Raw genomic sequence first — 23,885 nt, 5'->3', positions numbered from 1 at the left:
ACAATAGAGTCATCAAGCACTGCAAACACATGCTCCAAACCCCTGAAAAACTGAGTTGAAGTCAAGCTGTCCAAAAGTGCAGCAACTCTCCTATAGCGACTATATTTTGGGCATTTCTCTCAAATCATAACACCTGTGCATAAACTGAAGGAGGTTTTTGTTCTTTGGTCTATGATTGACAAAAAATTCTTTCACTTTTGTAAAATTCATCTTAATTACTTTAGAAACTGATTTTGAAGTAAGACTATCCCTGTGTGCAACAAATGGCCTCAAAACCCTAAAAATCATGCCAATCACCTCTGTTGATACCAAGAAGTCCATCCCTGCTATGGTGGTCTTGTTCCTTTTGAAATTGGTGGCAAATAAACTGGTTAGCTCACGGTGATAGTCCACCTCTTGTGCATTCTTATAAAACCCTAGGTAGCCTACTTGTTCAAATGATTTCTTGGTGAATTATGAAGCATTAATCTCCTGCATATGACTTGGCTCATATCTGGAGACATGTCCTCCCTTGTTGTACTTCTTCTTTTCACTGGCCATGCTGTTGGTTTGTTTGGCAGAAAACCCTAGTTTGATAGGAGGGAAGGGTAGGGTTTAGGATTGGAAAACAGGGGAAAAAGAGCAGCGAGTTTAGGGAAGGGAATGAAGAGCAGCGAGTTTAGGGAAGGGAATGAAGGGGATAGGGATTAGGAAAAATTCTAGGAAAAATTTAGGGGGTAGGGGTAGATGTTAGGGACACATGGGAAGTGAAATCTCACTGAATGGATGAGGGAAGAAGGGAAAAAAGTGCCAAACACAGTCAAAACCCAGAAACGCAGTAGAAGCATAGCGTGGGCTAGGTTTTTGGGGAAAAGTGGTGAGATAGGGAAAACATGTATGGGAAATGGTTGGGGAGGGCCTAACAAGTGTATACAAGGGTGTTTAGGCAGAAAACATAGGGATTTTCTCTTTGAGATGAAGCAAAAACCAATGAAAACTAAAAGCGCAGCAAAACCCTAGGAGAGGGATTGTATTCAGTTTTTGTGAGAAATGATTGCATCAAAGAGGTGATGAAGGGTTGTACTTACTTGCTCAAGGGTCTCTGAAACTTGTAGAGTGAGGACTGAACTTGTTGTTGCTTTCTTTGACCTCCTAACCCAAAAACACAATGTGCTCCCCAGAAGCGCAGCGTGCTAGTGCAGAAGCGCAGTGAGCTTGATGGCAAGGGTTTGGGTGATGAAAAATGAAGGCTCTGATGGCTGAGATGAGTCACAATGGTGGAGAAGAGCTCTTGGAGGATGAAATGAAGTCTTTGAATGCTTGAATGGTATTTTTATTGCTTGAAAGTCGATTTTTTGCTTTGGTGATGGTGTGACATCACATGTACCTTTGAGAAATGACATGATGAGGTAGTGTATTGCAACTTGTTCTTTTTGGAAAAATTACATCTCCATGTGGGGTGAATGTACCTTTGAAAACTTTTCCCTAATTACTAACTCCCATGATGGTGACTATGATGATGACATGAATCCCTACATGACTTTTGATGACATGATCTAATGATGACACCAAATGTATATCTTAAACCATGATTTAGAACTTTGAACCCTTTAAAGTATGCATGTTTATGATTTGATGACCAAAATGATGACCAAGACACTCATATGATGACCTATCACAAGGAATGATGACATGACCATGATGACATTTTATGACCTTGAAAATGGAGGGAGTAGTAATGACACCTAGAACATGACTCAAGACTCATTTGACAATAAAAAGACATGTCAATTTTATTTGAAAATACAACAATTTGACCTAAGACCCTATCAATCACATGGAAAGAGTACATTTGATCACTGGTGACTCATAGACACTAACATTGGCTCCAGCTGGGGATGGAAGCTCCTTTAGGAGGTGCCTAGAATACCGTAGACCAGGTAGCCTCATTCATTGGGCAGTGGAATCAAAATAAAACACTTGACACTCAAATGACTGACTAACTAAATTTAAGAAAAACTGAAACTGACTTGACTTACATATGGCAACAGACCATCAAGATCTTAGGGCCTTCACCTCAGGCTTCAATTCCTGATGATAACCGCCCACCTGCTGAGGATATATATACAATCATGTGAACTGATCTCTCCAATGTAACCGATCCAACAAATGGCTACTTATTTGAACCCTGCTCACACTTTCCTTGAGTAGTCAGAAAAAACAAAAGATAGGCAACTCCAAGTGTCCGGTGAACATGTGCTCATGATCCATAAATACAAGAAAATTCATCTCCCCTGTTGACTGTAGCAAATCAGTAAAATGATCTTGAAACTCGTGAATGACTACCTTTTCTTGATGATCAACAACAAGACAAGAATCTTCTTCCTTTTTAGATGTTGGTTGTTTTATAAAATGAAGTTTGTCATTCTCAAGCGAAATAGATGTAAACCGCTCTTCTCTCTTATCATGTATATCAAGGAAAAGATTTGTATTTTCCTGTAGATCTTGAAACACACCATCCATACTTTGTAGGATAGGAATATTCAAAAATGATTTTTCATATACTTCAATAAGAGTGTTATTTTGGCCTTTAAAAGTTTCTGAATTTGTCAATTCCGAACATGAAAAATCATGAACAGTTTCTGCACTTTCAGTTGCATTTTCAAACTGAACGCTGCTTGGTAACTGTGATTGTGGACTGAAAAAGGCTCTAAATCACAAACAACATTCTCAACAACCTCAAGAGATAGTTGCCAACTGCTGTCAACTTGCTTAGTTGCTTCCTTGGCAACCTTATATTTTTCTCTTACTTTTTCGAATGAAGAGAAACACAAAGGTAATGAGTCCCAATCTGGTCTTTTTCGTGCTCAATATGAAAACTGAAATATTATTGATTTCTAATCTAAGGAAAGTTTTCTCTTAGTAATTGAAATGAAGTAAAACATAAAGGTAAAGACCTTTCACCTGCTTTAATTTTTTTTTCATTTTCTTCATTTCTGTCATGATTGACATGCATAGGCTGAGTGCTATATTTGAGCTGCTGTAATTGAACTTCTGCATCCCAAAAACATGCTGCTAATTGCTTTGAAGAGTTAGCTTCGATTTCGACAACATAGTCATCATCATACTGATCATACTTGGGTAAATCATCAATATAAGGAATGTCATCAAGCATGCACATTGGATTAGCAGATTGCTTCTCCACAGGTTGATCTACAAATCCATTTTCATGACTGTCCATAAATGAATACAAAAAACAATCATTTTCTAATCTATGGTAACTGGGATTAGCAGGAAAATGGTTAGGGTCAACAACCTCTTCTTCTTCTGCAATAAGTGGGACATGGTGTTTTTGAACAACAAGTTCATCTCTCATGATGATATTTTGCATCATTTCTTCCATTGTGCTTACCAAAATGTCAAGCTTCACTTTTGAAGATGTCAGGTGCTCCTTCTCTATGTTCTCCCTCTCTTCTGCCTTCAACATTGACCTTTTAACCAGCAGATTAGCTTCCGCAGCGTCCGCAGCTATTGCACTGTCCTGCATTTCTTCGAGTGTTGTAGTGTTCCTTTCTCTCAATTGAAATGCCATTTCCGGATCAAAGTTATCCGGGTAGTGTAAGAGAGCTAAATCGGGAGGCAATTTTATATTAGCAGGCATTGAATGGTATACTTGATTGAACGTAGCTGAAAAGTGTTGCACTATTTCTCCTGACTGTCTTTTCAAATGATTATATTCTTCTAAAATCAGAAAATGATTCCTCTTGATCACCCATTTATCAAGGAATACTTGCACAAACTGATGGAAATCGAAAATGCTTGCAGCTGGCAAGTTTTTGAACCATTTCTTGGCTTCACCTTGCAAAGATAGAGCAAAAATCCTGATATTGATATCATATTCTTCAACCTCAAAAAGGTTGAGAAAATTTTCAAAACTTTGAATGTGTTTTTCAGCAATGATGTTACCATATTCTCCATCAAACCTGGGAAGATATTTGTAATAATTTTCAGGAAAATCATGGAGTATAGGAGGTAAGATGAGTGGCTTGTATCTATCTGGAATTTTACTAGGTATAGGAATATGTATAGAAGCTGTAAGGTTAGTCTTGATCTCTTGAGGCTCATCAAGTTGAATATGATCAACATAAGTTTCGAAAGAAGGGTCTTGTCCAAGATCAAAAGCGTAAGGAGAATTTGTATTCACAATCTTCAAAGGAAAGAAATCAAATGCAGGTCTGTGATCTTTTCTCAAATACAGTATGCTCTCGAAAACCTTCTTGACATTCTCAGGAAAAGAGAAGAAATAATTAACAATAAAGCATATTATGTCTTGGATGAAATTCCAACTTGAATACCTGATCTTTCCATATTGTCTTTTCATGTTTCTGTTGGTAAGGTTCATCCTCTAGTGGAGTCTTCAAATCCGGTTGAAAGTTAATTGGAGTCGCCAAGTGAATGATTCGCCTTCATATGTGTCCCACCGCTGTCCAACATCAACGATCAGATCTGATCCTTGTCGTTCGCACAGAGGGAAATGTGACCTTTTGTTCCTCGACAACGGCGCCAAAAATGTTAGCACTCCTTAGTTTTCCCAAGGTTGAGAAAGGAAGCCAAGGAGGTAACCTCATACCAACTTTGGACTTCGTAGCTAGCCCTACAAAATCAGAAAGGACTCTCTCTTCAATCTCACAACCAATGGAGTGACTGGAGAGAAAAATAGATCTTAGGCTAGGTATTAAGCTCATTAGGGTTTTGAAATGGGGTTTGTTGGATCAAGGTCATAGATCTAGGAACTAGGTTAGGGTTTTGAATGATCAATTGCAGGGATGAAAATGAGGCAAGGTAGGTATGTTTAGTGACATATTTGGGTTGTCATTGTGGTATATGGTTGAAAAATGAAGGATCAAAATGAGCATATGACTATGAATTCATTCATTAGAAGAAATGGAACACAAACATGAAGATCTCATCAAAACAGAGCATAAAACTTATGAATTATGCTTAAAAACTAATGAGATGATCACATGAAAGCATACATATGGTTGCAAGGAGAAATAAACATTCAAATTGATGATAAAACTAAGAAGAAACACTGTCAATAAGCATACCACATGAATCCCAAGATTATAGCTGCAACTGTCTTTAATATCACTGTAAAATGGTGTACACTAGCTCCACACTATGATTATCAAGTATCCAACCCCTCTTTTGACTTCATTTAGTCTACATATAGATGAAAACAATCATTCCCCCTCTCAGGGGTCGAATCCTACCTTCTAGGAACTGATTACAAGATTCTCTTCAACTATGCAAAAGCCTTGGGAGGTTAGAAACCAATTCCCTTTTTACACTAACTGATTTAGTTTGACTTTGAAAGCATTGATTACATGGAAATTAACTCTAACCATCACTAGAATATTTAATTACATCATGTAAAATCATTAAAAGACTAATTACATTGACCAAAGTTGACTCTTGACCATGAAAACTCGAAAACAGGGTTTTCTCCATAGAAGCGTAGCGTGCTTTGAGTGAGTGTTTGGATGAATTTGGTTATCTTTGAGCTTAGTTGAAGGTTAGTAAAGCTAGCTGAGAATGTCCACTAGGCCTCTGAAGCTTCAAATCAACAAAAACTCACCTCCAAGGCATCTCAGAGCTCATTCTCCCAAAACTACTCCAGAAGTGTAGCGTGTACCTCAAGACAGTGGCAAAAGTGTGAAAAACTGATGGTTTTTGACCTTTTCCTGCAAATTTGTGAGCTGACATGAGAGACCAAGTGTATTTCTGAGATGTACTGGTCAAGAGACACCTGTACATACTTGCCATTCATCATTTGAAACCTCTGAGCAAAAGCGCAATGTGGCTGTAGGGTCAAATTTTTGGGTTTTCTGCAAAAATAGGGCTCAAAGATGGAGCAATATCTCTCTAACCATAAAACGTTTTACAAAACTGAGAGAGGTTTTTGTTTTTAGATATGTTATGAACAAAAACCTCCAGTTTTCAAAAATACTTTCCCATTTGTTCAGAATCCAAGTTTGAAGTTGGTCACTAAAAACGCAACGAAAAATTGCAGAAGCGCAACGTGTGACAACAGAAGCGTAGTGAATGTTTGGAGAGTGATTTGGAGGCCTTTGCAGTGGAGTTTTGGGCTGCAAGTGGTATGGTTGGAAAGCTTATGATGTCTACTACACAATATAGTCATCAAGCACTGCAAACACCTGCTCCAACCCCCTAAAAACTTGACTTGAAGTCAAGCTGTCCAAAAGTGCAGCAACTCTCTTGTAGTGACTATATTTTGGGCATTTCTCTCAAATCATAACACCTGTGCATAAACTGAAGGAGGTTTTTGTTCTTTGGTCTATGATTGACAAAACCTCTTTTTAAAATTCATCTTCATTACTTCAAAAACTGATTTTGAAGTAAGACTATCCCTGTGTGCAGCAAATGGCCTCAAAATCGTAAAAATCATGCCAATCACCTTTGTTGATACCAAGAAGTCCATCCCTGCTATTGTGGTCTTGACCTTTTGAAATTGGTGGCAAATAAACTGGTTAGCTCACGATGATTACCCATATCTTGTGCCTTCTCACAAAAGCCTAGGCAACCTGCTTGTTCAAATGATTACTTGATGAATTGTGAAGCATTAATCTCCTGCATATGAGTTGGCTCATATCTGGAGACATGTCCTCCCTTGTTGTACTTATTCTTTTCATTGGCCATGCTGTTGGTTTGCTTGGCAGAAAACCCTAGTTTGATAGGAGGGAAGGGTAGGGTTTAGGATTGGAAAACAGGGAAAAGGAGCAGCTAGTTTAGGGAAGGGAATGAAGGGGATAGGGACTAGGAAAAATTCAGGGGGTAGCAGTAGATGTTAGGGACACGTGGGAAGTGAAATCTTACTGAATGGATGAGGGAAGGAGGGCAAAAAGTGCCAAACATAGTCAAAACCCAGAAACGCAGCAGAAGCATAGCGTGGGCTAGGTTTTTGGGGAAAAGTGGTGAGAAAGGGAAAGCAAGTATGGGAAATGGTTGGGGAGGGCCTAACAAGTGTATACAAGGGTGTTTAGGCAGAAAACATAGGGATTTTCTCTCTGAGATGAAGCAAAAACCAATGAAAACTAAAAGCGCAGTGAAACCCTAGGAGAGGGATTGTATTCCGTTTTTGTGAGAAATGATTGCATCAAAGAGGTGATGAAGGGCTGTACTTGCTCAAGGGTCTCTGAAACTTGTAGAGTGAGGACTGAACTTGTTGTTGCTTTCTTTGACCTCCTAACCGAAAAATGCAGCATGCTCCCCAGAAGCGCAACATGTTAGTGTAGAAGGGCAGCGAGCTTGATGGCAAGGGTTTGGGTGATGAAAAATGAAGGCTCTGATGGCTGAGATGAGTCACAATGGTGGAGAAGAGCTCTTGGAGGATGAAATGAAATCTTTGAATGCTTGAATGGTATTTTTATTGCTTGAAAGTCGATTTTTTGCTTTGGTTACGGTGTGACATCACATGTACCTTTGAGAAATGACATGATGAGGTAGTGTACTGCAACTTTATTGCTCTTTTTGGAAAAGTTACATCTCCATGTGGGGTGAATGTACCTTTGAAAACTTTTCCCTAATTACTAACTCCCATGATGGTGACTATGGTGATGACATGACTCCTACATGACTTTTGATGACATGATCTAATGATGACACCAAATGCATATCTTAAACCATGATTTGGAACTTTGAACCCTTTAAAGTATGCATGTTTATGATTTGATGACCAAAATGATGACCAAGACACTCATTTGATGACCTATCACAAGGAATGATGACATGACCATGATGACATTTTATGACCTTGAAAATGGAGGGAGTAGTAATGACACCTAGGACATGACTGAAGACTCATTTGACAATAAAAAGACATGTCAGTTTTTATTTGAAAATACAACAATTTGACTTGAGACCCTATCAATCACATGGAAGGAGTACATTTGATCACTGGTGACTCATAGACACTAACATTGGCTCCAGCTGGGGAGGGCAAATCCTTTAGGAGGTGTCAAGAACACTGTAGACCAGGTAGCCTCATCCATTGGGCAATGGAGTCAAAATAAAACACTTGAGACTCAAATGACTGACTAACTAAATTTAAGAAAAACTGAAACTGACTTGACTTACATATGGCAGCAGACCATCGGGATCTTAGGGCCTTCACCTCGGGCTTCAAATCCTTATGATAACTGCCCACCTGCTGAAAAGATATATACAATCATGTGAAATGATCCCTCCATTGTAACCAATCCAACAAATGGCTACTTATTTGAATCTTGCTCACACTTTCCTTGAGCAGGTAGAAAAAACAAAAGATAGGCAACTCCAAGTGTCCAATGAACATGTGCTGATGCTCCATAAATACAAGAAAATTCATCTCCCCTATTGACTGTAGCAAATCATTAAAAGGATCTTGAAACTCGTGAATGACTACCTTTTCTTGATGATCAACAACAAGACAAGAATCTTCTTCATTTTTAGATGATAGTTGTTTTATAAAATGAAGTTTGTCATTCTCAAGCGAAATAGATGTAAACTGCTCTTCTCTCTTATCATGTATATCAAGGAAAAGATTTGTATTTTCTTGTAGATCTTGAAACACACCATCCATACTTTGTAGGATAGGAATATTCAAAAATGAATTTTCATATACTTCAATAAGAGTGTTATTTTGGCCTTTAAAAGTTTCTGAATTTGTCAATTCCGAAGATGAAAAATCATGAACAGATTCTGCACTTTCAGCTGCATTTTCAAATTGAATGTTGCTTGGTAACTGTGATTGTGGACTGAAAAAAGGCTCTAAATCACAAACAACATTCTCAACAACTTCAGGAGATAGTTGCCAACTGCTGTCAACTTGCTTAGTTGCTTCCTTGGCAACCTTATAGTTTTCTCTTACTTTTTCGAAAGAAGAGAAACACAAAGGTAATGAGTCCCAATCAGGAAGTTCATTGTCTTTTTCGTGCTCAATATCAAAACTGAAAGACTGCTGATTTCTAATCTTAGGAAAGAGTTTTCTCAGTAATTGAAATGATGTAAAACATAAAGGCAAAGACCTTTCACTTGCTTTAAAATTTTCTGCATTTTCTTCATTGTTGTCATGATTGATATGCATAGGCTGAGTGCTATATTTGAGTTGCTGTAATTGAACTTCCTCCTCCCAAAAACATGCTGCTGATTGCTTTGAAGAGTTAGCCTCGATTTCGACAACATAGTCATCATCATACTGATCATACTTGGGTAAATCATCAATATAAGGAATGTCATCAAGCATACACATTGGATCAGCAGATTGCTTCTCCACAGGTTGATCTACAAATCCATTTTCATGACTGTCCATAAATGAATACAAAAAACAATCATTTTCTGATCTATGGTAACTGGGATTAACAGGAAAATGGTTAGGGTCAACAACCTCTTCTTCTTCTGCAATAAGTGGGACATGGTGTTTTTGAACAAGAAGTTCATCTCTTATGATGATATTTTGCATCATTTCTTCCGTTGTGCTTACCAAAATGTGAAGCTTCACTTCTGAAGTTGTCAGGTGCTCCTTCTTTATGTTCTCCCTCTCTTCTACCTTCAACTTTGACCTTTTAACCAACATATTAGCTTCCACAACTATTGCACTATCTTGCATTTCTTCGAATGTTGTAGTGTTCCTTTGTCTCAATTAAAACGCCATTTCTGGATCAAAGTTATCCGGGTAGTGTAAGAGAGCTAAACTGGGAGGCGGTTTTATATCAGCAGGCATTGAATGGTATACTTGATTGAACCTTGTTAATTTTAGGTATGTTCTATGCTTAGAGCAATTTATTTCAATTTTCACAGTTAGCTCCATATCTTTTCCAGATTAGCAATCACATTAGCATTAAAGTAAACTGCAGATAGAACATAAACATAAATCGCAGAAGACAAGCCAAGACAAGAGGACACAAGATGTGGTGCTAGCCAGGGACAAACCCCAATGTTGGGAAACCCTTGATCAATTCTTCTTATATGTTCTTCAATAGTTCAGCAGAGAGAGAGAGAGATAGTATGTTTACAACAGAAGTCAACACTTTGACTTATCTAGATAAGAGCATAGATCATCTCTAAGAAGATGATACATGAGATCAGTTGAAGACATGCTGCTTCGACTAATTCTCCAAGGTGATTCCTTCACCTATCATTGTGCTGCATTTCGTCATCATGCTACACCATGTTGAACCCATCATCACTATGCTGCATCTCATCACGCTTCATTAATCATGACTGTACCCATCATTGTACTGTATTATGTGCCATTGCTGCACCATGTTGCCATTCTGACCTATGTGTTGTCTGCACCTTGCTTGCTTGTTGTCCCTAGCTTGCTTGTTGTTCTTAGCATGCTTGTTGTTGCATGCTAGTTGTCCCTTGCATGCTAGCTGTAATATTGCATGCTTGGTGTATTTACTGCTAAGTACCATACAATTGTCCCAATGTTAGTTAGCTGTCCCTTGCATGCTGCTCTCCTTCGGAGACAGGTGCTCCGGCTGTTTCGGCAGTTCCGGTTGTTTTCGGCAGTTCCGGCTTTTCCCGCAGTTCCGACAGTTCCGGCAATTCCGTCTTTTTTGGCAGTTCCGGCTTTTCCAGCAGTTCCGGCATTTCCGGCTTTTCCAATAGTTTCGGCTTTTCCGGCTTTTTCTGCAGTTCCAACATTTTCGGCAGTTCCGGCTTTTTCGGTAGTTCTAGCTTTTTCAGCTTTTCTGGCAGTGCCGGCTTTTCCAGCAGTTCCGGCTTTTTGAGCAATGTAGAGCTTATTCTCCCATGACTGCATTTAGATCTAGGGCATGTTATCTAGGGCAACATATACCCTACGGCACTCCCTCTAGCTCTCATCTTCATCAAATACAAAATAGGATGAAATGAGATCACAAGAGTGAGTGTGTGTGTGACAAATGACTTCAAGTCCTCTTCTATTTATACTAAAACGTAGAGGTTGAATAGACATGATTGTTGGGCTTCTGAGCCTACATAAGTTGCTGGTCGACTTGGCAATTTGTCCATAATCAAAATAAATTCATATCTTCATAAATACTTATCGGATTCGGATGATCTTTAGATCAATCCTACACCTCTCGATGAGAGGGATCCAAGAAAAATATCAGCTGCCATAAATAAGATGAATCACATGGAGTTTGGCCCTAGTTGCCAATTTTAACAAACCTAGCTGAAAAGTGTTGCACTGTTTCTCCTGATTGTCTTTTCAATTGATTATATTCTTCTAAAATCAGAAAATGATTCCTCTTGATCACCCATTTATCAAGGAAGACTTTCACAGACTGATGGAAATCGAAAATGCTTGCAGTTGGCAAGTTTTTGAACCATTTCTTGGCTTCACCTTGCAAAGATAGAGCAAAAATCCTGATACTGACATGATCTTCTTCAACCCCAAAAAGGTCGAGAAAATTTTCAGCAATGGTGTTACCATATTCTCCATCAAACCTGGGAAGATATTTGTAATAATTTTCAATGAAATCATGGAGTATATGAGGTAAGATGAGTGACTTGTATCTATCTTGAATTTTACAAGGTATAGGAGTATGTACAGAAGCTGTAAGGTTAGTCTTGATCTCTTGAGGCTCATCAAGTTGAATATGATCAACATAAGTTTCAAAAGAAGGGTCTTGACCAAGATCAAAAGCGTAAGGAGTATTTGTATTCACAATCTTCAAAGGAAAGGAATCAAATGCAGGTTTGTGATCTTTTCGCAAATACAATATGCTCTCAAATTCCAACTTGAATACCTAATCTTTCGATATTGTATTTTCATGTTTCTATTGGTAAGGTTCATCCTCCAGTGGAGTGTTCAAATCCAGTTGAAAGTTGATTGGAGTCGCCAGGTGAATGATTCAACCTTCATGTGTGATCGCAATTTCTTTTCCCTTCCTTTGGTTCTAAAATGACCTTCCCTTTGTCATCTAATTTCAGAATTGTTGTCTGTGCTGCTTGGTGTTTGCCAAGTGTTTTTTTAAGGCAAGATACATGGAAGACATTATGAACATGACTTTTATTAGGAAGGCTTAAGTTGTATGCTACTTCGCTGATCTTTTTCTTAATATGGTACGTTCCATAGAACTTTGGTGCCAATTTGTTTTTTCCCTTCTGTTTTAAGGACAAATGCTTGTAGGGTTGAAGTTTAACAAATACCCATTTTCCAACCTCAAATTCTCTCTCTGTTCTATTTCGGTCAGCCTGTTGCTTCATACAATTTCTTGCAATATTTAGGCTTTCCTTTAGTGCTTGGAAGACTTTTTAGGTTTCTTCTTACTGATCTTTAGCTACTGGAAGTTCTGTCTCGATAATGGCAATGTCCTTCCATTTGGGAGGTTCATAACCATATAGAGCTTGAAATGGAGTCATTTTAGTTGAAGTATGATAAGTGGAATTGTACCACCATTCAGCGAGGCATAACCATTGAGTCGACTTATTTTGTTTGTTTGTTGCATAACAACGAAGGTAAGCTTCTAAACATTTATTGACAACTTCTGTTTGACCATCTGTTTGAGGATGGTATTCTGAACTCATGTTGAAGTATGTTCCAATATGTTTGAAAAATTCCTTCCAAAAATTCTCGTTAAATTTGGCATCTGTATCGCTAACAGTGACCTTGGGGCATCGAATGTGTTCTAGCCACAATGTTTTATGGTGAGGCTTCTGGAAATTCTGCTTAGTAATGACTTAATTAGATTATTAACCGTCTTTTAAATATTTCCTAAGTCTAAACTCAGGGAATATGGTTAACTAATCAGTATTAATTAAGTCAAGGCGAGAATCATCTAGAAACTCACATGGATCGATCCAGAGATGATCATAGCCATCGATTATGTTTTAATCTTGGCCGTTGGTGCTCCAACAGAGGATTATAAGAGGAGGTCGATGTGGTGATGGAGGATACACTTGAGAGATTTGATTTCTGAGCAGATCGATTTCTTGAGTAGTAGCAGTTATTTTCTAGAGAGAGAGCTAGAGATCAACGCAGTGTGAGAGGGGCAGGGACAATGATCTGGAGGAAAGATTTCCAGATCCAGAGAGGCAGCAGCAAGAGGGTCGAGTTATCCTAGAGAGGCAGCGCAGAGGCTCTGCGCAGTAGCTTCAGCTAGGCAGATCAATTTGTTGGTGAGAAAAATCGTTCTCAGTCCCAGAGGCCGGGCAGAGCTTCCAAAAGGTCGAAGAGACGATTTTATCAGTAGCTGGAGGTAGAATGACTTCATCAGAGGCAGTTTCGAGCCACACGTGTGGCAGATAACACAAAGGCAATGCAGAAGAGACTCACGCTGGCATTTGGACCACTAATTTTTTGAAGGCAAGTTGTGCCAGAGATTGCCTGTGGGAGAAGGGAATTTCCCTTCAGTATTTTGCCCAGATTTCTCTTTATGTGGATTGCCAGTTTTAGGCATCCAGATTGTACTCATATTTTTCACTACTGTATAATATTAAAACCCCTCATTTGTTGCACCGGTTTTCCCAAGTTGGGTTTTTCCGCGGACTTTTGTCCAAAAGTAACTGTTATTTTTATGTGTGTGCTAACATTTCTTCCAGTATTTATTCTTCCACAGTTTTATTTGTGTAGATTGCAGTGTGATTTATTCAGTATTTGCCGTAGCAAACAACAAATAAATTAAGTATTGGGGGTTTTTGCAGTGCATTATATTAGATATCATTTTTTGGGATTCAACTGCGTTAAGTAAGTCATTCATCTATGACCATTTCCATGAGACGTAGTCGCATCTGACTAATTTCTCATGGTTTTTGAATAGTCCACTTAACACTCATTGCATCGGGTGATGCTCTCAAGGGTGAAGAAGTGGGATTGAAACTAGTGAAATAAATCACATAACGTCAATCATCACTTTCGGGGCTTGCCCTTGGTAACCAGGATTTCCCGAGAGGTCACCCATCCCAGTTTTCCTCTGGCTCAAGCATGCTTAACTGTGGAGTTTTCCCCACAATCAAGCCCACTTAACTTGCTACCCCATTTGCAAAACCTTAGCAAGTATTGTGCCTCATGAACCATTCAAGTAGAGTTCCCTTCATCCCTGTGAGCATCACTCGATGCAATGAGTCCTAAGTGGACTATTAAAAAATCATGAGAAATTAGTCAGTTACGACTACCTCTCATGGAAATGGTCATAGATGAATGACTTACTTAACGCGGTTGAATCCCAAAAAATGATATCTAATATAATGCATTGCGAAAGCCCCCAATACTTAATTCAAAAGAGTGAAGGGAACTCTACTTGAATGGTTCATGAGGCACAATACTTGCTAAGGTTTTGCAAATGGGGTGGCAAGCTAAGTGGGCTTGATTGTGGGGAAAAATCCACAGTTAAGTGCTATTGAGCCAGAGGCGATCTAGGATGGGTGACCTCCCGGGAAGTCCTGGTTACCGGGTGCAAGCCCCAATAGTAATGATTGACGCTATGTGATTTATTTCACTGGTTTCAATCCCACTTCTTCACCCCTGTGAGCATCACCAGATGTAATGAGCGCTAAGTGGACTATTCAAAAATCATGAGAAATCAGTTAGTTACGACCACCTCTCATGGAAATGGTCATAGACGAATGACTTACTTAACGCAGTTGAATCCCAAAAAAGGATATCTAACAAATAAATTGTTAAATTAAATAAACAATTAGGAGAATAATTTCCAGTTGTTGCAATAGGATTCCGGTATTGGAATTTTCACATGGTTTTAGAGCATAGTTGATCAGCGGGAGAACTTAGAAGGCCGAAATTCCCAAGTGCAGGGCAATCATTCTGCCAGGAGGCCGAGTTACTTGTGGAGGTTCGATTTTTCTGAGTGGGGCAGAAAAATTCGATCATACTAGATCAAGTGATTCCAGAGGCAGAGGGAGTAGCCCAGATTTTTTGTTGAGTAGATCTCTAGCTGGACGCAATGGTTTTTGCAGTAGTTTGCTAGAGCAAACCCAACGTTGAGTGGAAGGAAGAAGAGCACACACGGAGGGAAAATTTTCCTTAGGGGACTTCTAGTCTCAAGAAGTTTGATTTTTCTTTACAGGTCAATAGTTGTTGTGAGCAGATATTCTCATTGCAAAAGGGAGTGCGAATAGCAGAGCAACAACTGAGCAAAAATAAAGAGGAAGCTTCCAACTACGTCATCTGGAAGACAAGGATGTCCTTCTAGATGAATATGTCCTGAAAGCCTATATTGATGCGGTAGTAGTAGCTCCCACGGATGCAGATCAACAAAAAGAGTACAAGAAGGAGATGACACAAGCGAAACCACTGATCCTAGATGGAGTTCGGGATCATGTTGTTTCACATATAGCTAGCAAAGACACTGCCAAGTAGATGTGGGATGCTCGAGCCATGTTGTATCAGGGTACTTACGAGCAACGAAAGATGTACCTCGATGAGAAGCTGAGGCTCATCCGGATGCAAAAGGGTGAAGGCATAGACCCCTTCCTCACTAGGATTTAGGAGGTTAGAGACCAGTTGTCTATTGTTGGGGTAGCGCCTCAACCCACAGAGCTTCTGAGATTGGCACTCAACAGTGTCTCCGAGTACTAGCAAGTCTTTGTCCAAAGCATATTGGGCAGAGACAAGTTACTAGATTGGGACAGGATGTGGGCTGACTTGCAGGAGGAGGAATCGAGGCGAGCTCTTCTAAAGAGCTTTGTCAGTGGCAACAACAGTGGATCGAAGCAGGTGAAGGAGGAGGAGAATGTGGCCCTCGCATCAAAGGGTCCTAGTTAGGGACAGGGGGTGCAGAGGAAGAAGAAGAAGGACTTGTCGAAGGTTAAGTTCTTCAGATGTGGTGAGCTCGGTCACTACAGTACCCAGTGTCCTCTCAGTAAGAAGGACAAGGAGGAGAAGCAGGACCAACAAGCAACTTCAACAGAGATCGATGGGCTATCCTTCAGACTAGAGGAAGCCTTTGGTATGTTTGCTGATATACCTCCAGGATTGAGGTGGGGTGACTTGGTGATGTAGTCCCAGAGCGCTACAGATGGGCAGGATCCTTGAGGATTCCACCTCTTGGATCAATACCTTGCTACGAGGGCCCACAATATTCAATAGAAGGATGGATCAGTGACAGTTGATGCAGTCAGATGCCAGAGTGATAGTTGCAGAGACTAGTAGCAGTTAGATGCTAGGGAGCGCAATGCAGAGTTGGCAGCAGTGCAGTTGGCACAGTGCAGAGTCAACAACAGTGCAGATTCTTTAGTGACAATGCAGATACTAGCAACAATTAAAGACTCGGGTGACAACTGCATCATAATGATCATAGTTGATTCAGTATTTTGGATGCTTTTCAGTTGCAGATGTTGCAGTTGCAACAACAACATATGACAAGGAGTTGCAATGTAGATATAGTGTTGGCAACAATTTAACAATGTCAGTAGCAACATAGATGCAACGTATATCAAAGTTGCGCAGTGGTTGGTGGGCAGTATGGTCAGACATCAGCAACGTGATAGGAGATGATGCAGAGATAGGGTGCTGCTATAGGGTGTGAAGTGGCACTAGAACATTCCCCACCTAGAGGGAGTGTTAGTTTTTGTAGCATCAAATGTGTTCTAGCCACAAAATTTTGTGGAGAGGCTAGAATACATGAGATCTCCAAAACCCAGAAATCGTTTTCAGAAATTCCGCCTAGAAATGACTTAATTAGATTATTAACCATTTTTTAAATATTTCCTGTCTCTAAACTTAAGGAATATGGTTAATTAATCAGTATTAATTAAGTCAAGGCAAGAATCATCTAAAAACTCACACAGATCGATCCAGAGATGATCCTAGCCATCAATTATGTTTTAATCTTGGCCGTTGGTGCTCCAACATAGGATTATAAGAGGAGGTTGATTTGGTGATGGAGGATACACTTGAGAGATTCGATTTCTGAGCAGATCGATTTCCAGAGTAGCAGTAGTCAGTTGCGGGAGAGAGCTAGCAATCGAAGAAGTGTGAGAAGGGTAGGGACAGTGATCCGAAGGAAACATTTCTAGATCCGGAGAGGCAACAACAAGAGGGCCGAGTTATCCCAGAGAGGCAACAAAGGCTCTGCGCAGTAGCTTCAACAAGGTAGATCGATTTGTTGGTGAGAAAAATCGTTCTCAGTTCCAGAGGCCGGGCAGAGGTTCCAAAAGGCCGGAGAGACGATTTCCTCAGCAGCTGGAGGTAGAACAACTTCATCAGAGGCAGTTTCAAGCCACACGTGTGGCAGACAACGCAGAGGCAGCGTAGAAGAGGCTCACGCTGGGGTTTGGACGACCAGTTTTATGAAGGCAAGTCGTGCCAGAGATTGCCAGTGGGAGAAGGGAAATTCCCTTTAGCATTTTGCCCAGATTTTTTGTGGATTGCCAGTTTCAGGCATCTAAATTGTACTCAGATTTTTCACTACTGCATAATATTAAAACCCTCATCTGTTGCACCGGTTTTCCCAAGTTGGGTTTTTCCGGGGACTTTTGTCCAAAAATAACTGTTATTTTTATGTGTGTGCTAGCATTTCTTCCAATGTTTATTCTTCCATAGTTTTATTTGTGTAGATTGCAGTGTGATTTATTCAGTATTTTCCATAGCAAACAACAAATACACTGTTAAATTAAATTAACAATTAGGAGAATAATTTCCAGTTGCTGCAATAGGATTTTGGTATTGGAATTTTCACAGTTTGTAGACATTCTTACAAAATATCTCAGTGATTTGTTTTGTTGATTCTGATTTCTTCATTCCTATGAAGTGTGCATCTTTGGTGAGTCCGTCGACTATTATGAGGATTTTGTCTTTTCCATCTGACACAGGTAGACCTTCGATAAAGTTAATTGATATTTCTTCCCTCTTTTGGTTTGGAATATCTAAAGGTGGAGCAGTTCGGGGGTCATAATGTTCTCATTTTTATTTCTATGACATTGATCACACTCTGCTACATTTGAATATCATTATTCATTCCCTTACAAAAAATGATTGACGTGCATTATAGTAAGTTTTAAAGAACCGTACATGTCTTGCTGATAGAGGATCATGGGACTCTTTGAGAATTTTGGACTTAAATTTGGAGTTGGGGATTAGATAAATCCTCCCTTTATACCACAAAATATCATTTTTCCACTCGAATTTTGAACTCTGAGCAAGGTTATTGATTATAGCACAGGTTTCTAGGTCTTTTGCATACTCACTTCGGATTTCATTAAGCCATTCTGGAACTACAACTAAGATTGCAAGCAATGACCACTCTTCAACTTTTTTGGATAGAGCATTTTCCGCTATGTTGTCTTTTTCTTTCTTATGTAATATCTCCATGTCAAAGGCGACAATTTTTTTGATCCACTTTTTTTTTTTTAGAGTGTTTTCTGCTAGAGGTGTTGAAGACTATTATGGTCTGTTCGTATTAAGAACTTACTTCTTAGAAGATATTGCCTCCACTTGCCTAGTGAATGCATAATGGCGAGCATTTCCTTGTTGTATGTAGACTTTAGACATTCTCGCTTGTTGAACTTCCTGCTTTCAAATGCTATTGGACTATCATTCTGCATCAACAGTGCTCCTATTCCAAATCCTAAAGCTTCAGATTCAATTACAAACAACTTTGAAAAGTCTAGAGCTACTAATATAGGTGCATTAGACATAATTTCCTTTAAGTCTTCGAAACACTTCTCTACCTCATCATCTCATCAAAACGAGTTCTTTGTTAGTATATAGTCAACCCTAAGAATCCTCTTAATTTGGTGATGTTAGTAGGTTTGGGCTATTCTTTTATAGCCTTGATCTTATTAGGATGTATTTGTACTCCTTCCTTGGATATTATGTGTCCCAGATACTCTACTTTTTGCTTCCAAAAAGTGCATTTGAACATTTTTGCATAAAACTGATGTTCTTCTAATATAATGAGAACTTGCTCCAAATGTTGTAGATGCTCCTTCCATATTTTACTATAGACTACAATATCATCAAAGAACACTAACACAAATTTCCTTAGATATGGACAAAATACCTCATTCATGGTAGCCTAGAAGGTTGTTGGAGCATTAGTTAACCCAAAAGGCATTACCTTAAACTCATAATGACCTTCATGTGTTCGAAAGGAAGTCTTCGCTATGTCCTGTAACCTTATTCTGATTTGGTAGTACCCAGATCTCAAGTCCAATTTTGAAAAATATTTGGATCCATGAAGTTCATCTAGCATTTCGTCTATAAAGGGAATCGAGAACTTGTTCTTAATCGTTATCTTGTTCAGCTCTCGATAATCTACGCATAGTCTAAATGATCCATCCTTCTTTCGGACTAAAACTACCGGAGCAACATGAGGACTTCTACTTTTTGTAATGATACAAAACTTTAAAAGATCCTAGACTAATCTTTTGATTTCAATCTTTTGATGATGTGGATACCTATATGGCTTGATGTTGACAGGGTTTGATTCGGACTTGACTTCGATTATATGCTCAATTTCTCTTTCAGGAGGCATTTGCAGCGGAAGGTCTTGGAATACCTTCTTATGCTTTTGAATTAGCTCCTGAACTTCCGGTGGTTCTTTGCTTATCAATTTCAACGCCAACATTTCCATCTAATGACACTGCACTATATATGCTAGTGCTCCTTTCTGAATCAGCATCATCATCCGATAGGATGATACAATTTGATTTGAGAGGTGGTTGAAATATTTTTGTCTCTCTCATCTAAACTTTATAAATTGTTTTTGATGGTTGGCGGAGTAAGTGTCTATGGTTTGTGGCCATTGGATACCTAGGACCACATCCACTCCTCCTAGTGGTATAGTGTAGAATGGGGATTCTAGATTGTAGTTTTGAATCTGTAATTTGACATTATGGCATTTCCCTACTTTTTCGATTTTCTTGCCATCTACGACCATTACCTTCATATTAGGCATTGGATATATGAAGATGTTATGCCTTTTTGCAATATTTGAGTACAAAAAACTGTGAGTGCTCCTTGTATCTATTAGAAACACTACAATACTCTTTTTGATATGTCCTTTTAACTTCAAGGTATGGGGCTGGGATGTCGCTGTCATGGTTGATAATGACACTTGCAGAATATTTTCGTTGTCTGGTTTTGGGAAGAATCGTGGAGAATCTTCAACTTCTTCTATGTCTGTCTCTTTACTATCTGAGTCAATGGTTGCTTCACATGTATACATGTTCTTGGTCTTTTTTCCTTCACACATTTATATCTAGAATCCCATTTTTCAACACAACGTTTGCATTTACCCTCTTTTATTCTTTGCACTTCCAAATTAGTTTTTCCTCCTTCACGTAGCTGTGGTGGAATGTACTTTGTATTCTCCATGTCCGAAGTTTGGGGAAACCTTCGTCTCGAATATACTCTTTCAACTTTTCGTAGCTGTATTCCTTCGAACTTTTTTTTCTGCGACTTTTGCTTTTTGCCTTGCTTCTTCTAGAGAAGTGATGTCATGAAGCCTAAGCTCATTTTGGAGATACAGTTTAAGTCCAGTGATATATGATTAAATAAGGTGTTTTTCAGATATTCCAGGTACTCGTGTAGCTAGGGTGTCCCATTCTCTCTTATATTCATCCACATCTCCTTTTTGTTGCATATCGATGAGTGTTGAGAAGAACTCTTCTTCTTTGACACCTTGGAAACTTTTAAAGAAAACATCTTTGAATTTCCTCCAATTGTGATGATTTCTTCCAACACATATACCAATTATATTCTTTTCCTTCCATTTGCATGGATGCAGCTTCATTCTTTCATCGTCATTGCCAATATTGTAGATCTTGAAATACTCCTTTGCCTATTTAACCAAGATACTCCGTGTTTCTTATTATTGTCAAATTTGGACAGTTCGAGTTTTGCTTTGCGTTGATAAGTGGCAACTGGTGGAGCAAAGAAGGGGAATTGGGTTGAGATCTGCATATTTTGAAAATTCGTGTTACTATTTTGTGGATTGGGAATGGAAGATGTATGTGGAGATTCAAGGATACGAGGTGAGTCTGGTGGGTTTGATGTATTTGAAGAATCTGGTTGTTGAGTCACTTCATGATTTTGATGTTGTAGATCAACTGGAATATTCAATCCTTGACAAATCAGGGCCAACAACCCCACTTCTTGAGTTTGATTTTGATCAATCTTATTTGAAAGGTTTGTGTAGTCCCTTCGAAGGTCATCATAATCTTGTTGGAGCTAGTTCTTTATACCTTCTGTTGTATCCTAGAGCTTCTTAATGTTCTTGACGTTCCCTTTGACCTTTTCCTCAAGTTTTATCAATTTTTTACTAAAGTCGCTCATCGTCATTAACGACATTGATCGAGTGTGTGGCGGTGTATAGCAATCCAGCTTAATCCACGTTCTTAACTTGACCCTAATTTTTTTTTAAAATAATATGTTATATATTTTTAATTATATAATAATAGCTAATAAATTATATTATATTATTAAATATATAATTATTAATAAATAAATATAATTATTAACTAATTAACTTTATATATAATAGTTGGTTAAATACTATAAAATAGTGAATTAAAGATAATGGTATATTATATAGTATTCAGTAGTGAATTAAATATATGAAGTGTTACCTAATGCTATGAATTGAGGAGCACGAACGAAAGTTTGTCAGAGATATGTCGATTAGAAGTGATGCTTTGCCGAGGGATTGAATGGTTGGGGAGGGAAAAAGATAGTGGTGGACGCGGAAGGCAGTCGAACGGTCAACGATAGATGTTGAGGACAGGACAACGATACACGATGGAAGGGAGGCAGATGAAGAACAATGGCATCGACTCGAAACAGGTATGAGTTTGGTATGTAGATAGAGGGGAAGTGTACGACAATGGTGTTGATTTGGGGTAGCATCAGATGTGCTCTAGCCGCGAAATTTGGTGGAGAGGGTAGGGCACATGAGATCTCCAATACCTAGAAAGGGTTTGGGCAGATTCTAAACAGATCAGGAGATATTAAAATAATTAATATTTTTAATGGAGTCCCTATGTCTAAACTTAGGGAAAATAAAATATTAATGTGTATTAATATGAACCTGTGTTAGAATGGTCCAAAAGACATGGATCAAGCCAGATCTAATCTTAGTCGTTGATTAGGGACTTAATCTCGGCCGTTGATATGTCAACAAGAAAAGTATAAGAGGAGGCTTGAGGGTCACTTGGAGAACACACCAGAGTGATCAGTCATTCTATTCTCTAGAGCGGGGTTTGCTAAAAGAGATAGAATTAGTGATCGGGAGATGCAACTGAGGGGCATTTGAGTACAGAGAGACAGAGAGGTAGAGATAGTGCCGGGAGAGTAGCGCAATAGCTAAGGAGAGTGACGCAGAGCCAGCCAGGGCTCACACAGGGCCACGTAGAGGCAGCCGGGAGTTGCGCAGAGCCTTAGAGAGGCCAGTATTGCTGACGTAGAGGGCCAGAGGGTTGACGCAGGGCATCCCAGGGGTGACGCAGATCCATCCGGGGTGACGCAGGGCCAGCGTGGGACAAAGAGGGGCTGACACAGTCCAGAGAGAGGTTGACGCTGGGGTTTCTGGGACAGATTTGTGCTGAGTCGCTGCTAGAAGGATTATCCGGGGTTTCATCCAGGAGATTTGTCAGAAACTGAGAGGTATTACTGCCAAGGGAATTCTCTGTTGGGTAGGCTAGTTTCGACACTAAGATTGTACTTTGATATTGCTTAATAAGAAAACCCTCAGATAGCTACACCGGTTTTCCCACATTGGGTTTTTCCAGGGACATTAGTCCAAAAATAATGGTGTCATATGGTGTGTATGTTTCTGTTTTTTTTAGTTGCTGATCTGTAATATGTTGAGCATGCACTAGTGTTTATTTTCAGTATTTACATTGTAAATAACTTGTTAAGGAAAATAACGAGTGGGTAGGAATAAATCAGATAAAGTGCATGGAGGGTTTCTAACTAAGTAAACTTAGAAACTTCAACAAAAGGGGACGAAGTCAACGAAACAAGGATGAATGCAGTGGAGGGTAGCGAGCAGTGGCATTGTGGGCAATTGGAGAACCTTTGAACTGTACAACAGTGAGTCGAGGAACAACCTGCCTCTGATGCCAAATGGAGCACAAAGATTGATTCAACAATTTACAGATAATATTTATATATATTTTATTAGAAAAACTGAATGATGAGTTTTACATAGAGGGCCCCTGGCTTATATATGCCCTTGGGTGCCTTTTCGTGAAAGGGCATGATCTTCTGATCACGCCCTTTCCCTAATTTAGTTATAATTACAAAATTACAATTTTTTACATAACACTCTCTCCCTTCTTCCCGAGAATTTTAAGATGGATGGTGGATCCATCACCAACACCATAGGTAGATGGTAATCTTAAAAGGACACCAACGAGATTTGCTTGAGACCTCCATTGACTTAGCACGAGAACATTTCCTGATCAAGCTAATCCTTGGGGCTATGGAGTAGTGTTACCAAAATCCCAATAAAATCCTCAAATCACAATTTTTTCAACCAGATGTTTTTTTCAACAAATCTTTTTTAATTTTGCTGACTTTTTCGATTTTCTCCCAACTTTGACTACTTTTTCAATTTTCGGACCCTTAACGATTTATTCTTGAGTCTGACTTTTGCAACATTGCTATGGAGTGCTGATTATTACTGGTCTTCTTATACTCTTATTTCCAGTGCTGATTCTGATGTTAGCTAGGGCCTTATGCGCTTCTTAGGGTTTTCCTGTAATGACCCATCTACCAGTGTAAACGAAATGTGAATTATTAGCATGCAGATGATGCATGCATATGATAGCTACACATGCATGCGTTGCCTACACTGCACTAGTAGTCATTAAATTATGAAGACATTCTACGCATAGGATAAATGATGTAATTGTTGAAGATATTAAATAAATATCTAACTCACAAAAAATATATA

General features: G+C 39.1%; 1 protein-coding gene across 2 annotated transcripts in view; it reads left to right on the top strand.

Annotated features, from left to right (window-relative positions):
• Positions 1-23,885, top strand: part of LOC149163626 (ABC transporter F family member 5-like) — a 294,737-nt gene that overhangs the window by 18,978 nt on the left and 251,874 nt on the right. The gene's annotated exons all lie outside the window — the stretch shown is intronic.

The sequence above is a fragment of the Pinus tabuliformis genome, chromosome 5_1 (genome assembly GCF_031772625.1).
Source record: "Pinus tabuliformis cultivar Carrire ecotype Pingquan chromosome 5_1, CPIR1, whole genome shotgun sequence".
NCBI classification, from domain to species: Eukaryota; Viridiplantae; Streptophyta; class Pinopsida; order Pinales; family Pinaceae; genus Pinus; species Pinus tabuliformis.
Note: the sequence above shows the minus strand (reverse complement) of the source record. Positions and strands in the feature narration are given on the sequence as shown.